The sequence below is a fragment of the Mauremys reevesii genome, linkage group 14 (genome assembly GCF_016161935.1).
Source record: "Mauremys reevesii isolate NIE-2019 linkage group 14, ASM1616193v1, whole genome shotgun sequence".
Classification (NCBI taxonomy): Eukaryota; Metazoa; Chordata; order Testudines; family Geoemydidae; genus Mauremys; species Mauremys reevesii.
In genome coordinates, this window is record NC_052636.1 from 6,962,476 (window position 1) to 6,988,239 (window position 25,764).

A 25,764-nucleotide genomic window follows, 5' to 3' on the forward strand; every position below is an offset into this window, starting at 1 on the left:
ATCAAGTCTCTGGAGTCCATCCACAGCTGGGATGGGTCATTCAGTCCTTTGTATAGAGCTTCAGGTTGTAGCAAAGTCCCTCCAGAGACATGAAGCAGGACTGAAAATAAGATGGAGACGAGGCATCAGCCTTTTATAGTCTCTTGCCATGTTGTCTTTGCTTTCTTTGTCCCAAGGACACTCTATCCAGCACATGGCACAGAAAAACCTTCGAGTTCTGTCCATAGGCAGGTCCCTGCAGACCTTGCTGAGTCACAAGGCGTATCTGCCTTCTCTCAATGGGTCGATTGTGTAGCTGATGGTCCTTAATGGGCCATTAAGCAGGCTAGGCAGAACTGACACCAACTTATCTGGGGTGTTCCCCAGAAGCAGAGCACAAGTTTGAAATACAGGCAGCATAGAGCCAATATTCATAACGTCAACTACAATAATGATACACATCTAGAGATAGCATCATTATAATCAGCCAATCAGAACCTCTCCGTAGACCCCTTACACGACAACCTTTCTATAATATTGGCTGCAAATATAGAACAGTGGTCGCAATGGTGATCTGTACAGTTACAGATTATGTCAATAACGTCACAGGAGGTGACATGGCATCAGTGAGACTGATACTGGAATACTGCCTCCAATTTTGGTGTCTTCATTTGAAAAAGATATTGTGAAATTGGAGCTGGGGCAGCAAAGAGCCACCAAATGTTCTGAGGGCTGGAGAAAAATGCCTTCTAGGGAGCTATTGAAAGAGCTCAACCTGATTAGCTTATCAAAAGAAGATTGAAAGGCGACTTCATTGAAATGTTGAAGTGCCTTAATGGAGAGAAAAGATTGGGTATTAAAGGGCTCTTTAATCTAGCAAAGAAAGGAATAACAAGACCCAATGGCTTGAAGATGAAGAGAGGCGAATTCATATTACAACTAAGGCACAAAAATTGAACAGCGAGGATGATTCATCACAGGAACAAGCTACCAAGGAAAGTGGTGGATTCTCCATCTCCTGATGTCATTTCATGAAGACTAGATGCCTTTCTGGAATGTGTTTGCCCCAAAAGTAGCTCTTGTGTCATACAGGAGGCCTGTGATACGCAGGGGGTCAGATTAGATGCTCTAATGGTCTCTTCTGGCCGTAAAGTCGACTAATTTCTAAAAAACTGAGTGTAGCATTGGGAGCAGCGTCTGATGTTTCCCTGTCTAGCCGGCTTGCTGCCTAGAACGAATGCTCCTTGAGTGGGGTGATCCACAGGGAGTAGCTCAACCCTCCAAAGTGCCTGGCCAGGGGCAGGACACTGGCACTGCAAGGGAGGGGTGTGGCAGTGACATCACAAAGGCCTTTTGCAGGACCTCAGCCTATTGGTCAAAGGCGGTGGGAAGGTGTTGACCTCACAGAGAGATGCTGACATCAGCCAGGCAGGACAGGGGCGAGGTGCCAGGGAAACCTCAGAGACCCCTGTGGCTTTGCTTCAGCAAGTCTCCTTCTCCAGGTCTCTCTCTGAGGACTGAGAGAGTATTCGGGTTCACGGACGTGAGCACCAGGAGGAACCTCTTTCGAGTTTTCTCCTTCCCTTTTAGTGATTTTACTAGAAAACAGCCGTCCCTGTTTAGAAGGTAAGAGCCTCCTGGAGGTTTGAAACCTGTTCAGTCTGACTCATCTGTTGCAGGGGAGTGCTCTGCAGCTCCCACTGTGGGAGGTCCACCCAAAAATGTTGGGCTAAAATAGTGTTCGGGCCGTGATCCCCACCAGTGACCTGGACCATCCTTTGGGCTCTCTGGTGAGAACCCTCAGCCTCCCGTCCGCAGTCTCTACCCTGATTGGCTGAGCAGGGGGTTATTGACAGGAAGGAGACTCAGATCCTTGTTGGTCTCTTTTAAGACCAAGGAAATAAGTCAGAACCAGTTCTATGTTTGATGAATTTTGTTGCTTCTCTGCATTAATGGTCTCTGAGCAGTTCATGATTCTCTCTAACATTGCAGTTCTCCTCAAATACTTGCTGAATAATTCCTGTCACTGTTGTTGGTCTGGAGCTCATCAAAGAGCTCTTTATTCAGGTCATTCAATGTCTGAAATTCAAGATCTGATGGTTAGTTTGTAAAAGCAGCAAAGAGTCCTGTGGCACCTTATAGACTAGCAGATGTTTTGGAGCATGAGCTTTCATGGGTGAATACCCACTTCGTCAGATGCATGTAGTGGGAATTTCCAGGGGCCGGTATATTGAAAATCAGGGCTCTTGGGTCCTATTTCCAACTCTGCCCCTGACTGGCTGTGTGACCTAAGACAAGTCAATTCTCCTCTCTCAGCCTTAGCTTCTCCCTCTTTCGAGTAGGGATAATAAGGATCTGCTCCTGCCTACCTCACGGTGGGTGGAGGCAGGGCCAGCTCTAGGTTTTTTGCTGCCCCAAGGAAAAAAATTTAGCTGCCCCCCCCCCAGCCCTGGGCTCCCCACAACCCTTGCTGCCCAGCCCTGGGCTCTGCCCCCCACCGCACCCCTGCCGCCCCAGCCCTGGGCCTCCCCACCCGCACCCCCTGCCACCACAGCCCTGGGCTCTCCCCCACACACACCCCGTGCTGCCCCAGCCCTGGGCTCTCCCCACCCCACCCCCTCTGTTGCCCCAGCTCTGGGCTCCCCCCCACACCTGCACCCTCCTTCCGCCCCAGCCCTGGGCCACTGGTAACTTGCTCCCAGGGTGCATCATTCAGCAGGAATTTTGGATGTGCACAGAACACAGACAGGATTGGTTCCCGCATGGTTACAGAGCTGCAGTAAAGTGGAACAATTTTCAGCTTGTGTGATTGGAGGATATCTGGATGCATATTATAAGACTGTCCTCCATAAATGAGGAAAAGTTGAGGTGCCTTTATTATTCTTTGTTTCTATGGGGAATTTGCCAGTGCAATATCACTGTCTTCCTTTTAAACAAACAAAACTAGGAAAAAAATGGCAATGGCTGTTGAAAATAGCAATTCCAGTCCTAAAAACCACGGGGAAGCATTTCTTGCTCAATTTTATCTAGTAGGATGCCCCTGGAACAATGGGAGAGAGAAACCTGCATCACTGAAAGTGCAGCCATGGAGACACCACACAGCAGCCTTCCCTAGCAGGGGCAGGGGGGCGAGAAGGGACATCATCCGCGCTCCCTGCATCCAGGTCACTTTCCTCAGCCGGGCTGCGTAAGGGGAGGGCGGAGAGCAGCAGCTTCTGATGCTCCCCTCACAGCCCAGCCCAGGTGGGGAAAGTGACCAGGACGCATGGAGCACATAGTGTTGCTCTTCGCTCCCCCCAGCCTCTGTGGGGCCACGGAGGAGCATTGGGGCAGGGGAGAGCAGTGAGCACCTTTGCACGGCCACACGGTGCCCTTTGACCCCCCTGGAGCCCTGGGCGGCTGCCGGGGGCCCCACCCCTAAGGCCGGCCGGGCTCCCCAGCACGAGCAGCAGAGACACAGGGAGACTGGCCACCCACTGAGCAGAGGTAGCCTGGGCGGCTCTTAATGGAGGCTCGGGGGGGCTCAGCCTCCCCAAACCTTGCCTTGCCAAGGGGGCAGTGGGGCCCATGACTAGGGTCCCTGGCCAAATTGGGCCCCCCGGGAAAGTCTCCCCCATGGGGGTCCCAGGGCTGGAGGAGCGCCCACTCCCTGCTACGGCCCGGGGGCTGCAGCAGGGCATTAGAGCTTCTCTGGTCTCGGGGCCGCAGCGGGGCCGGGGTAAAGGAGTGACAGGGTGGGGCCAGTGGGGGAAGGGGTGGAACAGAGGTGACAGTGGGTGGGGCCGTGGGTGGAAGGTGTGGAAGGGGGCGGAGCCACACGCAGGAGTGGGGGGGTCATGGTTCCGGTGCTGGGGCCCCCGCACTTGTTCTCCCTTTCCCTGGGCTTTGGCATCACTAGCCCCTGCTTAGCGAGTAGGGGTCAGTGGTCCCCAAAATGTGGGGCGTGACTCCTAGGGGGACACAGAGGAAGATTGATGGGGGCACCCCAGGGCCTGAGCCAGCCCCCATGGAGGGCGGGGAGGGAGCAACACTCAGCCCCACTCTGTCCCAGCTCTTCCCCAACCCCACCCTCAGCCTGGGCCCCTGGCTCCCAGCCCGGCCTCGACCCCCTGACCCCTGTCCGCACCCCTCTCCCCAGCAAGCAACGGCCCCACTCCCAGCCCCGGTTCTCGACCGCGGCTTCCGAGGGGCCACAGCCATGGGTACGAGGGCGCAGTGTGAAATGTTTGGGGACCACTGGGTTAGGGTGACGTCCTCAATCACTTCTCTGCAGTCCAATGAAAGCGATTCTTCACCCACCCACCCCTCTGTCAGGACGGCCTAGGTACGTTCCGCTGCCCTTCACTCGTACAGGGAGGAGAATAACATTTCATTCCACTCAATCCTAAAGTGATTTGCAACCCACCACCATCCCAAACTGGTCATTTTGGGGAAGCGGCACCACCATGCTGCATAGCTAGGCAGAGTAGGGGTGTCTATGCAAACACGGCCTGTTCTTGAAGTCTTCCCACAGCTCCTCACTAGATGTGAGGGGGGAGCTCATTCAGCTCCTGCTTCCGCTTAGTATTTAAAAACTCCTTAGTGTCCCTATCTCTGCCGGCCTTAGATTTCTCCTCCTGTACCTTTACCAACAGCTCAGATGAGGTGGCCGAGTCGTAAAGGTGCTGGACTGCTAATCCATTGTGCTCTGCACGCATGGGTTCAAATTCCATCCTCTTCGGCTGCATTTAGCCTTTACCCTCCTTTATAGACAACCATCTCCCCCTTTGGTACAATGACAGATCCAACAATGTTGCTTCTGTTACCCAAAATTGGGTCAGCTAGTAAGCGTAGGGAGGACTAATGACCCCCCAGAGTTTGGCAGAAAGCAGCACATTTATTATACTAACAGCTAAGCTCAAAAGAAGCGGGAGGAAGGGGAGGGTGTCATTCTTACACTCCCAGGACAGGTTCAGCACTGGAGATGTCAGGATTCTGCAAGGTAAGTGTCCCCCAGCACCGCGATGGACGGTGCAATGAAGGTAAGTCTTCCCGAGGCATGATGGACTGTAACGCAGCGAACCACTGGCCAGGCGGTCGGGGCGAAGGGCATTCACTGGAGGTACAAGCTTGTACTCCTGAGCACAGGGCCCCTTCCCCTTTTAAGGACCTGCTCCTCATGGCCTGCGACTGGAGATGACTTGGCTGCACCTGGTGGGTCACTCTCCACCTGAGCCATTGTCCATGCAGTGTCCCTGCTCTGGGTGTGTGATCGCTGCCTAATGAGAGTCCCAGACACCTTGTCTATCTAGGAGCTCTTCTGATCTTCCAGCTGTTCAACCAGCCCCTTCATCCCACAAGCATTGCAGGAGGGGGGGGAGGGGGAAAGCCACTTCACAGGCATTCAGAGAGGGAGAGGAGACAAGCAGGGGGAGGGGGGGAGTGTAACAGATCTTTTGGGCATACAGGTGATACGGAGCACACAGATCACTGCTGCTCCTACAACAGGGTAAGTTCTCAAGCAGCATGTTTCTTACTTTGCCCATCTGTCAGTTTTGATGATTATCGATGGAAATATTTTGCCATTGGGTTCTGCGTTTACACAGAAATTGACATTTACCAACAAATACGTAATTCTTCCAGTCCTGCCTAGTCTGCAGTTGGTGGGTTTAGAGGGACACATTCACTCTCCCCAGTCCCCAGGCCAGGCCTGTGCTCTCAACTTCCCACAATGCTGGGATCCTTCCCTGGTCTCCCCTCAGACCTCTGTCCCCCACCCCCACTTCTGGGATCCCTTCCCCACACTGTCTAACCCCCCTGCTGGCAGGATCCCTTCCTGTTCCTTTCATTTCCTGTCTCCACTCTGGGAAAAAGCTCTGCACAGTTCCCACAGCAGAAGTTGAACCCAGGCCCCGTAGATGAAAACCAGGGATCCTGACCACTAGCCCATATGGGACTATTGGTGCATCTGACGAAGTGGGGATTCACCCACGAAAGCTCCTGCTCCAATACGTCTGTTAGTCTATAAGGTGCCACAGGACTCTTTGCTGCTGTTATTACTACAACTCTCTAAGCCCATGAGCGCAGCAGGGACTAGCGTGACCGGATGTCCTGATTTTTGGGCCTTTTTCTTATATAGGCTCCTGTTACCCCCACTCCCTGTTTTTTCTCATTTGCTGTCTGGTCACCCTAGCAGGGGCTGCACACAGGGCTGCATTAACCCTTCAGGTGCTGAGGTTTCCCTCTCTCCATCCCCAGTGCCTGTGATCAGGAAACAGACATCAGGGCTCCCAGGTGCTGCACAGACCATGACTGAGATCGATACCCCATATTGCGCTAGGTGCTGTATAATCCCTGGCCAACACTGGGATACCCAGGGGGTTCCCCTCAATTTCCCTGAGCCTCTGCTGCCCAACTTCTTCTGACTCCATCTGCATCACCCAGGAGCGGCGACAGGGTTTCTGGCACCCTAGGCAAAATTTGGGGGGCGGCATTTTGTGCACTACCCATGGAGCGCACAGGAGCTTCCGGTTCCACTCCCGTTGCGCTGCCGAAGAAGGACTCTCCGCCGAAATGCCGCAGGCGACAGCGGCAGTCATTGAGCTGCTCAATTGCCTGCTGCTGTTTTCCGCGGCATGTTGGCGGAGGGTCCATCTTTGGTGGTGCAACGGGAGCGGAACCGGAAGCTCCCGGGCGCCCCGTGGGGAGCGCACAAAATGCCACCCCCCGAATCCTAGCACCCTAGGCGACCGCTAGCGACAGCTCCTGGGGGCGGGACTATGGCACAGGCCGGGGGCGGGGCAGCTCCTGGGGGCGGGGCTCTGGCACAGCCCAGGGGCGGGGCAGCTCCTGGGGGCGGGGCTCTGGCACAGCCCGGGGGCGAGGCAGCTCCTGGGGGCGGGGCTCTGGCACAGCCCAGGGGCGGGGCAGCTCCTGGGGGCGGGGCTCTGGCACAGCCTGGGGGCGAGGCAGCTCCTGGGGGCGGGGCTCTGGCACATTGTGATGCGGAGCCCAGGCTCAGCAGCTCCTCCCTGGTGACCACGTGCTGCCAGCAGCGCTGGAGCCGCCTGAGGAGCCGCTGTTCTCAGCTGCAGCCAGGATCTGCCACAGGTGTGACGACACATTGTGCAACCCTCCCGTTTTGCAACTAGGTGCAGTTTATGCCATGCAACTTGACCATCTGGGCCCCTGCTCAGGACTTGCTGCCGCCTGGTCCATGGGGTTGTGAATCAGGAGGGACAGGGTTTGTGGTCGAAAACACTCACATTCTGCTTCCTCCTGGCTAATGTGCTGGCCTTCTACCTGTACCGAACCAAGCTGTTCAGGAAGTCCTTGCAACTATTCGTTGCGTCGGCCAAGCGGATTAGGGGGCAACCAGTTTCCATCCAGCGCATTTCCTGCTGGATCACCTTGTGCATACGCACGTGTTACGACTTGGCAGGGGTTACCCCACCGCCTATAGTGAAGGCGCATTCTATGAGAGCGCAAGCCTCGTCGGCCGCCTATGTCACCCACATCCCTATCCAGGACATATGTAGGGCTGCCACGTGGTCATCTGTCCACATTTTTTCCCTCGCACTATGCGATCGTCTCCCAAGCACAGGATGATGCCGGGTTTGGTAGGGTGGTACTCCGTCCTGATAACCCTTAAACTCCTACCCACCTCCATCAGATATAGCTTGGAGTCACCTACTGTGGAATACACAGGAGCAGTCACTCGAAGAAGAAAGGTCAGTTACCTATTCCGTAACTGGCATTCTTCGAGATGTGTTGCTCTTGTCTAGTCCACATCCCAGCCTCCTTCCCCTCTGTTGGAGTTGTCTGCCAAGAAGGAACTGAGGGTGGGGGGAGTGCGCAGCTCCCCTTATAGCGCTATAGAGGCGCCACTCCAGGGGTCACAGCAGTTCTCCAAAAATTTCCGGCACCGGTGCACGTGCACCTACTGTGGAATAGACCGGAGCAACACATCTCAAAGAACACCAGTTACGGAACAGGTAACTGTCCTTTTTAAAGGATGTCTAGATTTCATTCCTGTAGTAACAGAACTGGTGATAGGAAAGCAGGAAGAGAGAGGAGGGGGTTGTGTGTGTGTACAGCTTAAATTGGTTAAATAGTCTAACTTTCAGTACTCAGTGTTTCAAAAATGTTAGCCTGCCAACCTGTGTCATAGAGATGTCTTCTGTTTTTTTTAAAAAAACCATGAATAAAGCTACTTTAAGGGAAATTACTGCTTTGTCCAATCCTGAAGAGCTATGAGATCTTTGCTCACCAATTCTCATAAAACTTGTATTTGTTATGCCTTTTTGGTGACTTTAGTATTATGATCTATTATAAATAAAGTGCATTTCATTGATTGATTTTAAAATGAAATTAGTAACTGGAAAAATGGCCAGTATTTTTTTAAAACCTGTGACAATTATAAGCTACTGTATTCTGTCGTTTAGTTTCTAGAATCAAAAGTATATCTAAGTATAATCTAAAGTTCTCCTGCAAAATGCCGGCTGTGCAAATCCTCCTGTGGCTGGATCATTCTTGGGTTTTTATTTTAAGTACAAAATAAATATGTATAACAAATTTAAACGTATCCAATTAGTAATTCGATATGTTGGGTGGTGCCTCTTTTTATGTGTTTGCTCCCTGATGTTAGAGCCTGGCTATGCCACTGCTGTAGAGGGCTCATCACCCAGCAGCTGGGGGCCACCATGCGGGCTCTGCAAGGCTGCTGGCCACAGGGCCAATGGGTGTGGGTGGGCTGGGTGGGATCTCGGGCGTCACGTCTCAGGGATCTGCCCCACGCCCCAGCACTGCTCCAGCTCTGAGCTGTCTCCACTGCCTGGGACCTGTGGGGCTCACCTGCCTCCCCAGGGGAAGAGCCACCTGGGACCAGTGCAGAGGCTGGGCCAGTCTCAGCCAGTCACAGGGAACAATTGGGGCGGGGGAGGCTCAGCTGGGTCCTGAGGGAGCCTGGCCCGGGTAGGCTCTGCTCCTGCTCCAGCCTGGCTGCTTCCACCACTCCCAAGGGGCCGGAGTTCTCCTGCCCCAGAACCAGCTCTGGCTGCGCTGCCAGCTCAGCCTGGCAGACACAGTCACCTCCCATCAGGGCTGGCTACTGTGGCTGGGGGTTAGGGTGTGGGAGAGTAGGTCTCTAGTGGGTCTGGGGGGGTGCTGGGCACTGGGGGGTGGGGAGATCTGTGTGTTGGGGGGCTGTCAGTGGGGAGATCTGTGTGTGTTGGGGTGCTGGGAAGTGTGGGGGGTCTGTGGAGGGCACTGTGCAGTGGTGGTGGTGGGGCACGGGGCAGTGAGGGGAACTGTAGGGGGGCTCTGGGTGGAAAGGTGTGGGGCACTGTGCAGTTGTGGGAGGGCTGTCGGGGGTCTCCAGCGAGGGGGGCATTGGTCAATGAGAGGATTTGTGGGGGGGTTCTGAGTGGGTGGGGGAGTGATCTGGGAGACCACTGGGCAGGGGTTGGTGGGGTCTCTGGGTGGTGCGGCGCTGGGCGTAGGGAGTCGGAGGGTGCTGGGCAGGGGGTTTGTGGGGTCTCTGGGTGGTGCGGCGCTGGGCGTAGGGAGTCGGAGGGGTGCCGGGCAGGGGGTTGGTGGGGGTCTCTGGGTGGTGCGGCGCTGGGCGTAGGGAGCTGGAGGGGTGCTGGGCAGGGGGGTTTGCGGGGGTCTCTGGGAGGTGCGGCGCTGGGCGTAGGGAGACGGAGGGGTGCCGGGCAGGGGTTTGTGGGGTCTCTGGGTGGTGTGGCGCTGGGCGTAGGGAGCCGGAGGGTGCCGGGCAGGGGTTTGTGGGGTCTCTGGGTGGTGTGGCGCTGGGCGTAGGGAGGCGGAGGGTGCCGGGCAGGGGTTGGTGGGGTCTCTGGGTGGTGCGGCGCTGGGCGTAGGAGTCGGAGGGTGCCGGGCAGGGGTTTGTGGGGTCTCTGGGGGTGCGGCGTTGGGCGTAGGAGTCGGAGGGTGCCGGGCAGGGGTTTGTGGGGTCTCTGGGTGGTGCGGCGCCGGGCGTAGGGAGTCGGAGGGGTTCGGGCAGGGGTTGGTGGGGTCTCTGGGTGGTGTGGCGCTGGGCGTAGGAGCCGGAGGGTGCTGGGCAGGGGTTTGTGGGGTCTCTGGGTGGTGTGGCGCTGGGCGTAGGGAGCCGGAGGGTGCTGGGCAGGGGTTTGTGGGGTCTCTGGGTGGTGTGGCGCTGGGCGTAGGGAGCCAGAGGGTGCTGGGCAGGGGTTTGTGGGGTCTCTGGGTGGTGTGGCGCTGGGCGTAGGGAGCCGGAGGGGTGCTGGGCAGGGGGTTTGTGGGGGTCTCTGGGTGGTGTGGCGCTGGGCGTAGGGAGCCGGAGGGGTGCTGGGCAGGGGGTTGGTGGGGGTCTCTGGGTGGTGTGGCGCTGGGCGTAGGGAGCCGGAGGGGTGCTGGGCAGGGGGTTTGTAAACAGGGCCCTTGTACTGGGCTGGGTGGAGTGGGGCTGTCCCTGCCGTGCCATGACCCATCTCCCGTTGTCCCCGGCCAGCCCCTCGCTCTGAGGACTCTGCCCCTCTGCACCCATTTCCCCCATGAGGGCCCACAAATATGTTTAGCACCAGGCCCACAAAAGGTTAATCCGGCCCTGTTTGGGGTGCAGGCTCTGGGAGGGAGTTGGGGGGCGGGAGGGTTGCAGGCTATGGGGAGTTTGAGTGAGGGGTGCAGGCTCTGACCTGGGGCAGGGGATTGGGGTGCAGGGGGGTGTGGACACACGGGCTCGGGGGGGGGGAGTTAGCAGCTCAGCGCTGTAGCAGAGGAAGGAGCTGCAGTGATTTCACACAGACACAGACACTGACAGAGACACTTTTCCATAGTCACAATGCGAGAGGCAGAGTCGGATTACTGTTTCCCGCATTCAGGCTCCCGGCCGGAGCAGTGGCCGCCCCGGAGGGAGGGCAGGGACGTCTGGCCGGTGTGTCCCGCACTCAGGCTCCCGGACGGAGCAGTGGCCACCCTGCAGCACTGGCACAGACCGAGCGGTACTGTGGTGGCTGAGCTCGGACAGGCTGGGAGGCTGGTGCCTGGAGCCCCAGTAACCTGCCCCCTGCTCCGGGGCTAACACGCAGCAGACCTGAAACAGCCTGTGCCCCCCCCAGCCCGACACCCCCAGATTTGGGAGACCAGCAGGTGGCTCATCCCGAGGGGCCCCTGTTCCCCCGCCACCCCCTCCCTAAACAGGGGTTTTGTCCCTGCACAGGGTCTGGCAGCGGCTCCCCACCCCACCCCCGATTTTTCCCCTTCAGCCCCTCTCCTGCCGCTACCTACAGCAGCTTGATCCCCCCTGGCCAGTAAATTTCTGCCCCCGCTCAGACCTTGGCAGCCCCCCCCCGCTGCGTTTTGCCCCCTTGGTGCTTTTAACCCCACCCCCACCCGAAGAGGAGGCAGCAAATCGTAAGTAGAAGTGAGGGCAGAGAGCGGGCAGTGGTGACAGCGGAGGTTACTGGGCAGGCTCCATTCGGGTGCGCATGCTCAGTGCAGCCCAAGTAGCGAATCTGGAGCTGTTTCTGTCGTTACACCGGCTTGCTGCCTAGAACGAACGCTCCTTGAGTGGGGTGATCCAGAGGGAGCAGCTCAAACCTCCAAAGTGCCTGGCCAGGGGCAGGACATTGGCACAGCAAGGGAGGGGTGTGGCAGTGACATCACAAAGGCCTTTGGCAGGACCTCAGCCTATTGGTCAAAGGTGGTGGGGAGGTGGTGACCTCACAGAGAGATGCTGACATCAGCCAGGCAGGACGGGGCGAGGGGCCAGGGAAACCTCAGAGACCCCTGTGGCTTTGCTCCAGCAAGTCTCCTTCTCCAGGTCTCTCTCTGAGGACTGAGAGAGTATTCGGGTTCACGGACGTGAGCGCCAGGAGGAACCTCTTTCGAGTTTTCTCCTTCCCTTGTAGTGATTTTACTAGAAAACAGCCGTCCCTGTTTAGAAGGTAAGAGCCTCCTCGAGGTTTGAAACCTGTTCAGTCTGATCCATCTGGAGACAGTTTAATTCTAGGCATGGAAAACTCGAGCTTAAGGAGGCATAATTTTATTGTGCACCTGGGATTTTGTCCCTTAGAATCACTGGGGACATTAGGTTTTGTCCTTTTTGTTTCACCTTTTCCTCCATCCCTCCCTCCCTTTCTCTCCGTCTCTTGCTTCTTTTGTCCTTTCTCCTGTTCCCCTCCCAACAGCAGGAGAGAGAGAGACACACACACGGAGGAGCTCCCACTGTGGGAGGTCCACCCAAACATATGGGGCTGAAATAGTGCTCGGGCAGTGATCCTCACCAGTGACCTAGGCCATCCTTTGGGCTCTCTGGTGAGAACCCTCAGCCTCCCGTCCTCACTCTCTACCCTGATTGGCTGAGCAGGGGGTTATTGACAGGGAGGAGACTCAGGTCCTTGTTGGTCTCTTTTAAGACCAAGGAAATAAATCAGAACCAGTTCTATGTTTGATGAATTTTGCTGCTTCTCTGCATTAATGGTCTCTGAGCAGTTCATGATTCTCTCTAACATTGCAGTTCTCCTCAAATACTTGCTGAATAATTACTGTCACTGTTGTTGGTCTGGAGCTCATCAGAGCTCTTTATTCAGGTCATTCAATATATGAAATTCAAGATCCGATGGTTAGTTTGAAAATCAGGGCTCTTGGGTCCTATTCCCAACTCTGCCACTGGCTGGGTGTGTGACCTAAGACAAGTCAATTCTCCTTTCTCAGCCTTAGCTTCTCCCTCTTTCAAGTAGGGATAATAATGATCCGCTCATACCTACCTCACGGTGCGTGGAGGCAGGGCCGGCTCTAGGTTTTTTGCCATTCCAAGCAAAAAAAACTTTAGCTGCCCCCACCTCAGCCCTGGGGTCCCCCACCACATGCTCCTGCTGACTGAGCCCTGGGCTTCCCCCCACCCCCAGCCCCCTGCCACCCCAGCCCTGGGCTCTCCCCCCACCCATGCCAACAACATCGGTTTGTTCTCCCCAGTCCACCCAGGCTGAGCTGCTCCCGTTTATACCCGTCTCCAGTCGGAGCATGCCCAGAGAGAGTGAGGGGGTGTGGCCGCTTCAGCCCACATGGCACAGTTAACCCTAGCAGTGCCAGTGCAGGGTTGATACACCTCATCACAGACAGCATTTCCCAAATTTGGGGATTAGCTAGAGATCTCTTCAGGAGTAACCTCTTGTAGGGACTGGGTCACAAACACCTTGGGAACCAAATACCTGGGCGTTTTCCTAGTTCGAATCACTTGCTGTGGAATTCTATCCCTGGATCATCTGAGACAATATTGACTTAAACAACTGAACTACCCTGTGACCATATGCACTTACTTTGGTCAGTTGCACCCATTTGGGGTCTGCTGCTGTTCACCTTTTCAGAGTGGAGATTTAAACATACGACTGTTTCTTTGGTAACATGTCCAACAGCTTGGAGTATTCTCTCCTGTTGACTGAACTGCATTTGAATTTTCTCCATGTCATCATGCAGGAATAGGGGGAAAAACAAACCTGAAGTAAAAAAATTTCCCAAAAAATCTGAGCTACATTCTGTCAAACAAAACTAACATGCAGTTATATGACCAAGGAGCCTTCATGAAAGATAGAAAACCCGTATCACAGAGAGGTAGAAGACACTTTCATTTTAATTTAAAGTGAAATTCCAGACTAGGTTACATCTGATGTCTCAGAATCAGGATGAGAGATTCTCCCATGATCCACTGAAACCTGCTTCACCCAGCGCTTTCTCATGCATCCGACGAAGTGGGTATTCACCCACGAAAGCTCATGCTCCAAAAGTCTGATAGTCTATAAGGTGTCACAGGATTCTTTGCTGCTTTTAGAGATCCAGACTAATAAGAGAGGTATCAGAGGGGTATCCGTGTTAGTGTTATTTACAGGAGTTTTAGCACCTTCATAATGGGAGAAAAAACAGCCGACCTTCCCAGAAGCGGCTTTGCCATTGAGGGAAAAGGGGATTTGAACGGTGCTTGGGATCCATTTGAAATCCCCTTCCAAGTCTGACACTTTCATCTCCTGCCAGACTGACTCTGATTTAGGATCAAAGACGTGTACAAGCACCATTCCCAAGCATGGACAGCCAAGAACATGACCCCACCAGACACGCTGGGAAGCGAAGGAATCTGAAGGGTGAACTGTGCATGGCTCAGGCACAAGGTAACAGTTCTGGGGTGATGGGGAATGTCTGAGTCGCCCCATTTCCTTCCAGTGTCACAGAGCCTAAAATGACCCTTATTTCCCTGACACTGCTCCAGCTCTTCTTCATATTTAAATATATTTTAAATGAGAAAAAAAAGTCAGCAAAATAACTGCTGTTCTGCACAATCCAGGGTAATGTGAGAACAACTGGGAATGAGACAATGTCTCCTCAAAGAGGAACTTGACGTCTCTAACAGTAACTTTGCACTGGGAGGAGGAGTACAAATGTGAATCTCCAGGTTTGTTTAGACAAGGAAATGTGACGATGGTTAGCTCAGATCAGGAGGAAATGTGCTAGATAACCCCACTGACTATCCATAGCCCATGTCTTTACTGCAAGAATAGCTCTCTTATTACATCAGGAAAATGAACTCAAGCTAGCTAACTCCATGGCAACCACAGTGATGAGACCCAGGTAGATTTTATCTCAACGTAGCTGGTTGAAGACACCCCCCATCTCCCCCACCTGGGGTGATGACATTCCTGGTAGAAAGGACACAGGCTCCCATGACTCGCAGGACAATGGAGTTGATACAAAGGACCACAGAATCCACCCCAAAGACGGGCGAGCTTCAGAAGTGGGCAACTCATGTGTGGGAGCTGAGGGACTACAGTATGCAAAAGATGCAAACAGCCTTAACACTCACTACCTGGGAACTGTCAAAAGAATTAAAGAAAAAATCTCCTGACAGCTCTAGAGAAGGTTTTTATGAAGTTTGTCTCCTTTATGGATTCTCTGATGTTTAGAAAGGCCTGAACTATGAGTGAAGCTTTTCCCACACTCGCAGCATTCATATGGTCTCTCTCCGGTGTGGACTCCGTAATGTGTAACAAGGGTTGAGCTTGAGAGAAGCTTTTCCCGCACTCACTGCATTCATAGGGTTTCTCTCCCGTGTGGACACTCTGGTGAGAGATAAGGGAGGAGAAGTGACTGAAACTTTTCCCGCACTCATGGCATTCATAGGGTCTCTCTCCTGTGTGGATCCTCTGATGCATAGTAAGATTTGAGCTCCGAGAGAAGATTTTACCACACTCGCAACATTCATAGGGTCTCTCTCCCGTGTGGACTCTCTGGTGAGAGATAAGGGAGGAGAAGTGACTGAAACTTTTCCCGCACTCACGGCATTCATAAGGTCTCTCTCCTGTGTGGATCCTCTGATGCCTAGTAAGGTTTGAGCTTCGGGTGAAGTTTTTCCCGCACTCACAGCATTCGTAGGGTCGCTCTCCTGTGTGCATTGTCTGATGAGAGATAAGGGCTGATCTCTGAGTGAAGCTTTTCCCGCACTTGCAGCATTCATAGGGTCGCTCTTCTGTGTGGATTCTCTGATGAGAGTTAAGGGTATATCTCTGAGTGAAGCTTTTCCCGCACTCACGGCATTCATAGGGTTTGTCTCCTCTGTGTATTCGCTGATGCCTACTAAGGGCTGAGGTACGATTGAAGCTTTTCCCACACTCACAGCATTTGTAGGGTCTCTCTTTCGTGTGGATTATCTCATGTCGAATAAGGACTGAGCGGTAATGGAAGTTTTTCCCACACTCACTACATGTATTCTCTCGCTTTTCCGTGAGGATTTTCTCCTGGGACGTAGTTTCCTTGAGGTCCCTGTGAGTTCCCTGACAATCAATGGGTTCATCCACTCTCTCCTCTGAGTGGTTTCCCTGCTCTCTCTCTGGTCTGGGGTAATTTTCACCAGCTTTTCCCTGCTCATGGGGGCTGGACACACTCCCTTTGGCTCTTCGCAGTAATTCCCCATGCGCTTCGGCGAGCTCAGCATCTTCCTGGTGAGGATTCTGCTCCTCGCTCTCCCTCACCACCCCATCACCTGTTAGAAGAGAGGAGAAGTCTCAGAATTGGGGATGGAAAGGCAGAGAACAAACCCAAGTAAGTGCTGGAGAGACAGAAAATAAAAATCAGGGACTCAACTCCCCCTAACTCTTCCCCACAGGGGACAGTGGAGGGGATCAATTCTGCTCCCCACCCAGGACCGGCCTTTGGGGGGGGGCCGTACGGGTGCCCCACCCAAGGGGGTGCTGGGTGCAGGGTTTGGATTCCCACCTGACCTGCTGCCGAGAGGCTCGCTGGGCTGATGAACGCGGCACAGGGAGCAGATAAGCAGCTGCGTGGGGGAGTGGGAGAGACCCGAGCTGCAGGGGGCAGTTGGACGACCAGCCATCAGAGTCAGGTGACTGCTCCGGAGCAGAGGGGCCCCTCTCCGCCCTGCTCCACGTGTGCAGCTGCTGCTGTTCCTGTCCCCCCACCCCCCGTTCACCCCCGGAGTCGCCCCGTCCACCCCCGACTGGGAGCATCCTCCTGACTGCTCTGCAGGGGGGAGGTGCTGATTGATGGTGGGGTGATCCCCTCCCCCCCACCCGGGTACCCGATTTCCACTGAGCTGGGGTGACGGGACAGGGGGAATCTGCGTGTGCTGCTGCCTCTCTGGGGCCGGAGCTGCTTGTGACTGAATAAGCCTAGTTCAGGCTCCTGACCCTGAGAACTTTCTTAAAGAGACAGCGCACTCACTCACTCAGGCACATACTACCTTCACACACACACACCCCCCCACACACACACCCCAGGGCTCCCTGCATCCAGGTCACTTCCCCACCTGGGCTGTGCTGAGACATCAGGAGCAGCTGCTCTCCTGCCCTCCCCTTACACAGCCTGCAGGGAAGGTGACCTGGGTGCAGGAAGCCCTGACGTTGCTCCTTGCTCCCCTCTCCCAGCCCCGCAGGGCTGTGTGGGGCAGGGGAGCAGCAGTCCAGTGGGGGAGCGAGCAGCAATGCCAGCTGCTTTGTGCATCCAGGTCAGGTTCCCCACTTGGGTGCAGGAGGGGGATGCCGGGGTTAGAGGCAAAGGGGGCACAGTGCAGGGGTTGAGGGCACAGGAGAGTGGTGCAGGGGGTAACAGTGAAGGGGTGCATAGAACCATAAAATATCAGGGTTGGAAGGGACCTCAGGATGTATCTAGTCCACCCTCCTGCTCAAAGTAGGACCAATTCCCAATTAAATCATCCCAGCCAGGGCTTTGTCAAGCCTGACCTTAAAAACCTCTAAGGAAGGAGACTCCACCTCCCTAGGGAACCCATTCCAGTGCTTCACCACTCTCCTAGTGAAATAGTTTTTCCTAGTATCCAACCTAGTCCTACCCCATGGCAACTTGAGGTCATTACTCCTTGTTCTGTCATCTGCCACCACTGAGAACAGTCTAGATCCATCCTCTTTGGAACCCTCCTTCAGGCAGTTGAAAGCAGCGATCAAATACCCCCTCAGTCTTCTCTTCTGCAGACTAAACAATCCCAGTTCCCTCAGCCTCTCCTCATAAGTCATGTGCTCCAGCCCACTAATCATTTTTCGTTGCCTTCTGCTGGACTCTTTCCAATTTTTCTACATCCTTCTTGTAGTGTGGGGCCCAAAACTGGACACAGTACTCCAGATGAGGCCTCATCAATATCGAATAGAGGGGAACGATCACGTCTCTCGATCCGCTGGCAATGCCTCTATTTATACAGCCCAAAATGCCGTTAGCCTTCTTGGCAACAAGGGCAACTGCTGACTCATAGCCAGCTTCTCATCCACTGTAACCCCTAGGTCCTTTTCTGCAGAACTGCTTCCTAGCCATTTGGTCCCTAGTCTGTAACAGTGAATGGGATCCTTCTGTCCTAAGTGCTGGACTCTGCACTTGTCCTTGTTGAACCTCATCAGGTTTCTTTTGGCCCAATCCTCTAATTTGTCTAGGTCCCTCTGTACCCTATCCCTACCCTCCAGCGTATCTACCATTCTTCCCAGTTTAGTGTCATCTGCAAACTTGCTGAGGGTGCAGTCCACGCCATCCTCCAGACCATTAATGATTGCGGCACAGGAGTGGAGTGCAAGGGCTGGGGTGAAGGGGGCACAGTGCAGGGGTTAGGGGCTCAGGAGGGGGCAGGTGTTGGGGTGCACGAGGGGGGCAGAGGTTAGGAATGAAGGCGTGTAGGGATTAGGGGTGCAGGAGAGGGAGCAGGCATTTGGGGCAAAGGGACACAGTGCAGAGGTTGGGGGGAGGGGAACGTGGGTTGCCTAGGGAGCCCATGGGAGCCAGGGGCACCAAAATGCAAGTTTGCCCAGGGTACCATTTCCCCAAGGCCAGCCCTGCCCACATCCCATCCAAACACTCAGTAGGAAGGGAGGGAGCTCCAGCCAAGGTGTCAATCATCATCTGTAGGAAGCCAGGAGTGAGATCTGCTGGGGACTGTCCTGAGCTCACAGGGTCTGTGTGGGGAATCCCAGCGGGTTCTCTCAGGCACTTACAGTTTCTGGGTTGGTTTAATGTTTCCTCACCTGTGCAGGGACTTCCCAGGATCTCGCTTTCCACTGAACCAGGGAGATCCAGGACCCACGGCTCTTCCCCTCCTTCCAGCTGGAAGATCACAGAGAGTTGGGAAACTGGAAACCCTGCTCAAGGGAAAGAAAACAAAGGAGATCAGGGGAATTCATAGGCCATTTATCATCATAAAAAACATTCTATTAGTTTAACCCCAGTCCATTTTAAACAATAAAATCACAGGGCCAGCTCCCCAGGTGCTCAAAGGTGCAGAACACTCTGCTTAGGAGGGATTTAACTATCCCCATCTTTGCTGGGAACACACACAGCCAGACATTCATTATCAAAGAGGCTCCTAAAAAACAGAGACTGGAGCTGCATTTCCCAGAAAGTGAAGACTCCAGACAGAGGGTAAGTGTCCCTGGCACTGCTTCTTGCTGACAGACAGGTCCAGAGCCAAAGAGAGAGTCCAGGGGAAGCTGGGAACAGGAAGCATGGGCTGGGAGGGTTCAGTGGAGTAAGGACCAGGAAGGGCAGGGATATCACTGAAGGCAGAATCTCAGCAGCATTAGATGTCAGGAAAGCACATCCTGCAGCATTAGGGAACCTAGTGAGTCAGGTATAAAGGGAGGAGCATAAAAAACACTGTGTGTGGAGAAAGCTGGCAAATTAGATGGTGTAGTTCAAGAGCCACAGACCAATTCTTCTGCCAAAGGAGAATGTGAAAAATAAGAATCAGGCCATGTGACTTCAGGAGGGACAAATTCGAAGATCCAAAGAACATGCAGAGAAGAGAGACGGCAGCTCTTGCAGGTGGGGATGGAAAAGGAAGAGTCTCCGTGGTTCATGGAGCCAATTAGTTTGTTTTATCATTCATTGATCATTGTTATGGTGATCTCATATGTTATTTCAGATGTAGTCACTGTGTACGCAATAGATTTAAGTTGTAGGTATAGACAGAAGTAAGACAGGTAGAGCCCTGCATGGATACAAAATTTATATCCGCATCCGATCTGCGATCCGCAAAAATGGCCCATGGATATCTGCAGATTTTCAGGGTTCTAGGAACAAAATTTGTACCTGCAGCCGATCCACAAAAGAGGTCCGAATTCTCCACCAGGAGACATGATCAAAGCAAAGGGCTAAGGCAATGAATCCTAAAATCTTCTAATATAGGCTGGAAGGGACCTCAAGAAGTCATCTACTCCATTCCCATCGCCCTGCGGCAGGATCAGGTGTAAATATGCCAGAAGTTTGTCTGACCTGTTCTTAAAACCCTCCTGGGACAAGAATTCCACAACCTCTCTTTGTAATCCATTCCAGCACTTCCCTATCCTTATCGCTGGAAAGGTTTTTGTATTACCCACCCTCAACCTTCCTTGCAGCAGATCAAGCCAATTACTTCTCCTCCTACCTTCAGTGGACGTGACGAACAATTAATCACTGCTCCCTTATAACCACCCTTGACATATTTGAAGACTGTTCTCAGTTCCCCACTCACTCTTTTCTCAAAATTAAACACGCCCAGTTCTTTCAAGCTTCCCTCATAAGTCATGTTCGAGGACCAGGAGGGCGCTTTTTCCTTCTGAATGGAGATGCGCAAGGTGAGGTCAGAGAAAAGGATCTTGGAGTAACTGAGACAGGAGAGGATGACTAAGAGCTCTAGCTGCGCGGATGGATAGGAAAGGCCAATTGTTAAGGATGTTACGCAAAAAGAAAATGCCAGGTGTAGGCACAGCCTGGATAGGAGGCCCCAGAGGGAGCTCCGTGTGCACAGTTATGGTCCTGAGTGACAGGCAGCACAATGGTGCTGTCTGCGGCGGTAGAGAAAGAAGGTGGGGGGGAGGGCTTGGGGGAAATATTAAGAGCTTTGCTTCAGCTGTTGATCTTTAGCTGATGGCTGGACATCAGTGAGGAGATGAGAGAGAGAGAGGGGCTGAGATTTCAGTTGCGACAGAAGGAGACAGGCCAGGAGCAGAGAGGCAGAACTGGGAGTTAGGAGCACAGAGATGGTAGTTGAATGTGTGTGTGTGCGGATGAGATTCCCAGAAATAAGGTGCAGAGGAAGAAAAGAAGAGGACCAAGGACAGAGCTCCGTGGAACCCAAACAGAAGGCTGGAACGGGGCTCAGCCGGCTCATTTTAAAGACACTCTAATGCAGTGACTGGAGGAGGAGAAGGATGTGACTCATCATGGACCTCTTGATGCCACCTGGCAGAGGGCACAGGGTGCCTAATGTTTTACTGGGATCCCACAGACCAGGTACACGCATATTCGTTCACCCAAAGGGGGCGTGTCAGGTGTCTGTCGAGGAACTAGTTAGGTAGGTCTTAGGTAGCTCTTAAAAGCTTTGCCAGTCCAGCTCTATTGTTTAAGGCTGTGAAAAAGTGCACACACGCATGCGCACACACGCACACCATCCAACATGGCTCTGCTGGCCAAAGCTCAATTACAGACACAGCTACAGAGGCAAAAGCCTCCATTCTTTAAAACAGGAAACTAAATGCTCATAAGCAGGGGGAGGAGTGGCACTATATGTTAAAGAAAGTGTAGATTCAAATGAAGTAAAAATCTTAGGCGAATCCACAGGTTCCATAGAGTCTCTATGGATAGAAATTTCATGCTGTAGTAAAAATATAACAGTAGGGATCTATTATCGACCACCTGACCAGGACAGTAATAGTGATGATGAAATGCTAAGGGAAATTAGAGAGGCTATCAAAATTAAGAACCCAATAATAGTGGGGGATTTCAATTATCCCCATATTGACTGGGAACATTTCACTTCAGGACGAAATGCAGAGATAAAATTTCTCGATACTTTAAATGACTGCTTCATGGAGCAGCTGGTGCGAGGAACCCACAAGGGAGGCGACTCTAGATTTAATCCTGAGTGGAGCGCAGGAGCTGGTCCAAGAGGTAACTATAGCAGGACCGCTTGGAAATAGTGACCATAATACAATAGCATTCAACATCCCTGTGGTGGGAAGAACATCTCAACTGCCCAACACTGTGGCCTTTAATTTCAAAAGGGGAACTATACAGAAATGAGGGGTTAGTTAGACAAAAGTTAAAAGGTACAGTGACTAAAGTGAAATCCCTGCAAGTTGCATGGGCCCTTTTTAAAGACACCATAATAGAGGCCCAACTTCAATGTATACCCCAAATTAAGAAAAACAGTAAAAGAACTAAAAAAGAGCCACCGTGGCTTAACAACCATGTAAAAGAAGCAGTGAGAGATAAAAAGACTTCCTTTAAAAAGTGGAAGTCAAATCCCAGTGAGGCAAATAGAAAGGAGCACAAACACTGCCAACTTAAGTGCAAGAGTGTAATAAGAAAAGCCAAAGAGGAGTTTGAAGAACGGCTAGCCAAAACTCCAAAGGTAATAACAAAATGTTTTTTAAGTACATCAGAAGCAGGAAGCCTGCTAAACAACCAGTGGGGCCCCTTGACGATGAAAATACAAAAGGAGCGCTTAAAGATGATAAAGTCATTGCGGAGAAACTAAATGGATTCTTTGCTTCAGTCTTCACGGCTGAGGATGTTAGGAGATTCCCAAACCTGAGCTGGCTTTTGTAGGTGACAAATCTGAGGAACTGTCACAGATTGAAGTGTCACTAGAGGAGGTTTTGGAATTAATTGATAAACTCAACATTAACAAGTCACCAGGACCAGATGGCATTCACCCAAGAGTTCTGAAAGAACTCAAATGTGAAGTTGCGGAACTATTAACCAAGGTTTGTAACCTGTCCTTTAAATCGGCTTCGGTACCCAATGACTGGAAGTTAGCTAATGTAACGCCAATATTTAAAAAGGGCTCTAGGGGTGATCCTGGCAATTACAGACCGGTAAGTCTAACGTCGGTACCGGGCAAATTAGTTGAAACAATAGTAAAGAATAAAATTGTCAGACACATAGAAAAACAAACTCTTGAGCAATAGTCAACATGGTTTCTGTAAAGGGAAATCGTGTCTTACTAATCTATTAGAGTTCTTTGAAGAGGTCAACAAACATGTGGACAAGGGGGATCCGGTAGACATAGTGTACTTAGATTTCCAGAAAGCCTTTGACAAGGTCCCTCACCAAAGGCTCTTACGTAAATTAAGCTGTCATGGGATAAAAGGGAAGGTCCTTTCATGGATTGAGAACTGGTTAAAGGACAGGAACAAAGGGTAGGAATTAATGGTAAATTCTCAGAATGGAGAGGGTAACTAGTGGTGTTCCCAAGGGTCAGTCCTAGGACCAATCCTATTCAATTTATTCATAAATGATCTGGAGAAAGGGGTAAACAGTGAGGTGGCAAAGTTTGCAGATGACACTAAACTACTCAAGATAGTTAAGACCAAAGCAGATTGTGAAGAACTTCAAAAAGATCTCACAAAACTAAGTGATTGGGCAACAAAATGGCAAATGAAATTTAATGTGGATAAATGTAAAGTAATGCACATTGGAAAAATAACCCCAACTATACATACAACATGATGGGGGCTAATTTAGCTACAACGAGTCAGGAACAAGATCTTGGAGTTATCGTGGATAGTTCTCTGAAGATGTCACGCAGTGTGCAGAGGCGGTCAAAAAGCAAACAGGATGTTAGGAATAATTAAAAAGGGGATAGAGAATAAGACTGAGAATATATTATTGCCCTTATATAAATCCATGGTACGCCCACATCTCGAATACTGTGTACAGATGTGGTCTCCTCACCTCAAAAAGATATTCTAGCACTAGAAAAGGTTCAGAAAAGAGCAACTAAAATGATTAGGGGTTTAGAGAGGGTCCCATATGAGGAAAGATTAAAGAGGCTAGGACTCTTCAGTTTGGAAAAGAGGAGACTAAGGGGGGACATGATAGAGGTATATAAAATCATGAGTGATGTTGAGAAAGTGGATAAGGAAAAGTTATTTACTTATTCCCATAATACAAGAACTAGGGGTCACCAAATGAAATTAATAGGCAGCAGGTTTAAAACAAATAAAGGAAGTTCTTCTTCACATGGCGCACAGTCAACTTGTGGAACTCCTTACCTGAGGAGGTTGTGAAGGCTAGGACTATAACAATGTTTAAAAGGGGACTGGATAAATTCATGGTGGCTAAGTCCATAAATGGCTATTAGCCAGGATGGGTAAGAATGGTGTCCCTAGCCTCTGTTCGTCAGAGGATGGAGATGGATGGCAGGAGAGAGATCACTTGATCATTGCCTGTTAGGTTCACTCCCTCAGGGGCACCTGGCATTGGCCACTGTCGGTAGACAGATACTGGGCTAGATGGACCTTTGGTCTTACCCGGTACGGCCTTTCTTATGTTCTTATGTTCTTATAAGCTACATTAATGCAGCGTTAAGGTTGCCCAATGCTGTCTCCTGCCTTGCACCATATGGACGGTTAGTAAACTTAAACCTCTGCAGACCAGGAAATAAAAAGTTAATGTAAACTTTCCCCCAACCCTTAATCCTGTAGCTGGCCAGAACCAGGGAGAATGGTTCTGTGTGGGCCGTGCAAAGGTTAACCAACTGCCACAGGGACTCAGGTATTCAGCTCAATGCAGCAGTAACGGGATGAATTCTATGGTCTGTGGTATAAAGGACGTCAGAGTAGATGACCTAATAGTCACATCTGGCCTTAAAATCTATGAACCTATAATCGATCCAAGGAAAGACTAAGACATTGTCTGTGCTGTGCTCACAGGTGGGAATCCCAGCATTTATCCGCATGCCTCCAGCTGTGTGCACTGGGCCAGCTGTAGCTGTGACTGGCTGATGGAGGGGTGGGTTGCAGCAGCTGGGCAGAGCTGTGCCTGTGCTACGCAGAGAGGTGCATGTGAAACTTGGGGGGCAATTCTGCCTCATTTCCGTGCCGAGTGTTGTAGGCTTGGTCAGCAAAGGTGCCCAAGGGCGTGTTCTTGCCATGGGGGTTGTCAGCACCCTGGGGGCGTATGTTCGAGTGATCTGTGGGGCTTAGTGAGGGGTAAGTGAAGGCAGTGACTCAAAAGGAAAACTCAGGTTGAGGGCAAGGGGGTAGTAACACTGTGCAAGTCTCAGCTGGCCTGTGTGCAGGAGGTTCAGTACTGGAGAGCAGGCCAGGGGGAGGAAGCTTCTGTTTGCTATGATGGAGTTGAACCCGAATATTATCTTAGCAAAGAGAAGAACATGTTAGACATTCTGCTGTACTGCTCTGTTCCCAGAGCGCTCTTTAACAGGGGAGGGGAGAGGGCTAGTGTGGGTGTCTCTGGCATGTCGGGGTGATGCTGAAACAGGGCAGAGCAGAGGTGGCATTGGGGGAGTGGCATGAACCTTAACTCTGCATTTCTCCTTCTAAAAACCGAGGGAACAGGAATCCTTACCCAGCGAGGTCACATTCTCACAGTTCTCCTGCATGACGGCTCTGCAGAGGGCTCTCTGAGTGGGGTCCAGCAGAGCCCACTCTTCCCTGGTGAAATACACAGCCACCTCCTCGAAGGTCACCGGCCCCTGAAAGAGCAAGAGTCCAACACTCAGGACCTGCTGCCCCACTCACATTCCCACTATTCATGGAGGAAAGGAGCCAATCAAATGGAAGCTCTGAGAGAGTCAGCAGAGTCCTATCCCCATACTGCTGAGAGCAGCCAGGAGACATCTGGGTGAGGGACGAAGTGAGAGCCCCTTATCTCTCCCAGCAGATCCACCACAGACCTACTAGCCAGAGGCTGATACAGGAGATGGAGCCCCCAGTAGGGTCCAGGCACAACCCCATGGGAGGGAACCCAACACCCTCCCCACTGCCAGCAGCTGGATGTGAGGGGCCGGGACATCTTCCCTACACCTCCCTGCTGGGTGCCCCCTTTCCATGTCACACCAGCCCCTGGCTAGCAGGCTGAGGGTTCAGCCCTGGAAATCTGGTCAGTTTTCCCAGTCCCACCCAGGGAGTTGCATTGTCTGTTTCCTGTTTCACAAATTAGGGAATTTTCTCCCCCAAAACCCAAGTGTTTGTTCTGAGGATCTAGGCCCATGTTAACATAACAACGGTCGTACCGGGTCAGACCAAAGGTCCATCTAGCCCAGTATCTGTCTACCAACAGTGGCCAATGCCAGGTGCCCCAGAGGGAGTGAACCTAACAGGCAATGATCAAGTGATCTCTCTCCTGCCATCCATCTCCATCCTCTGACGAACAGAGGCTAGGGACACCATTCTTACCCATCCTGGCTAATAGCCATTTATGGACTTAGCCACCATGAATTTATCCAGTCCCCTTTTAAACATTGTTAGAGTCCTAGCCTTCACAACCTCCTCAGGTAAGGAGTTCCACAAGTTGACCGTGCGCTGCGTGAAGAAGAACTTCTTT

General features: G+C 52.3%; 1 pseudogene; it reads right to left on the reverse strand.

Annotated features, from left to right (window-relative positions):
* Nucleotides 1–19,999, reverse strand: part of LOC120381408 — a 129,027-nt pseudogene extending 109,028 nt beyond the window's left edge.
* Between the last annotated feature and the right edge of the window lie 5,765 nt (nt 20,000–25,764).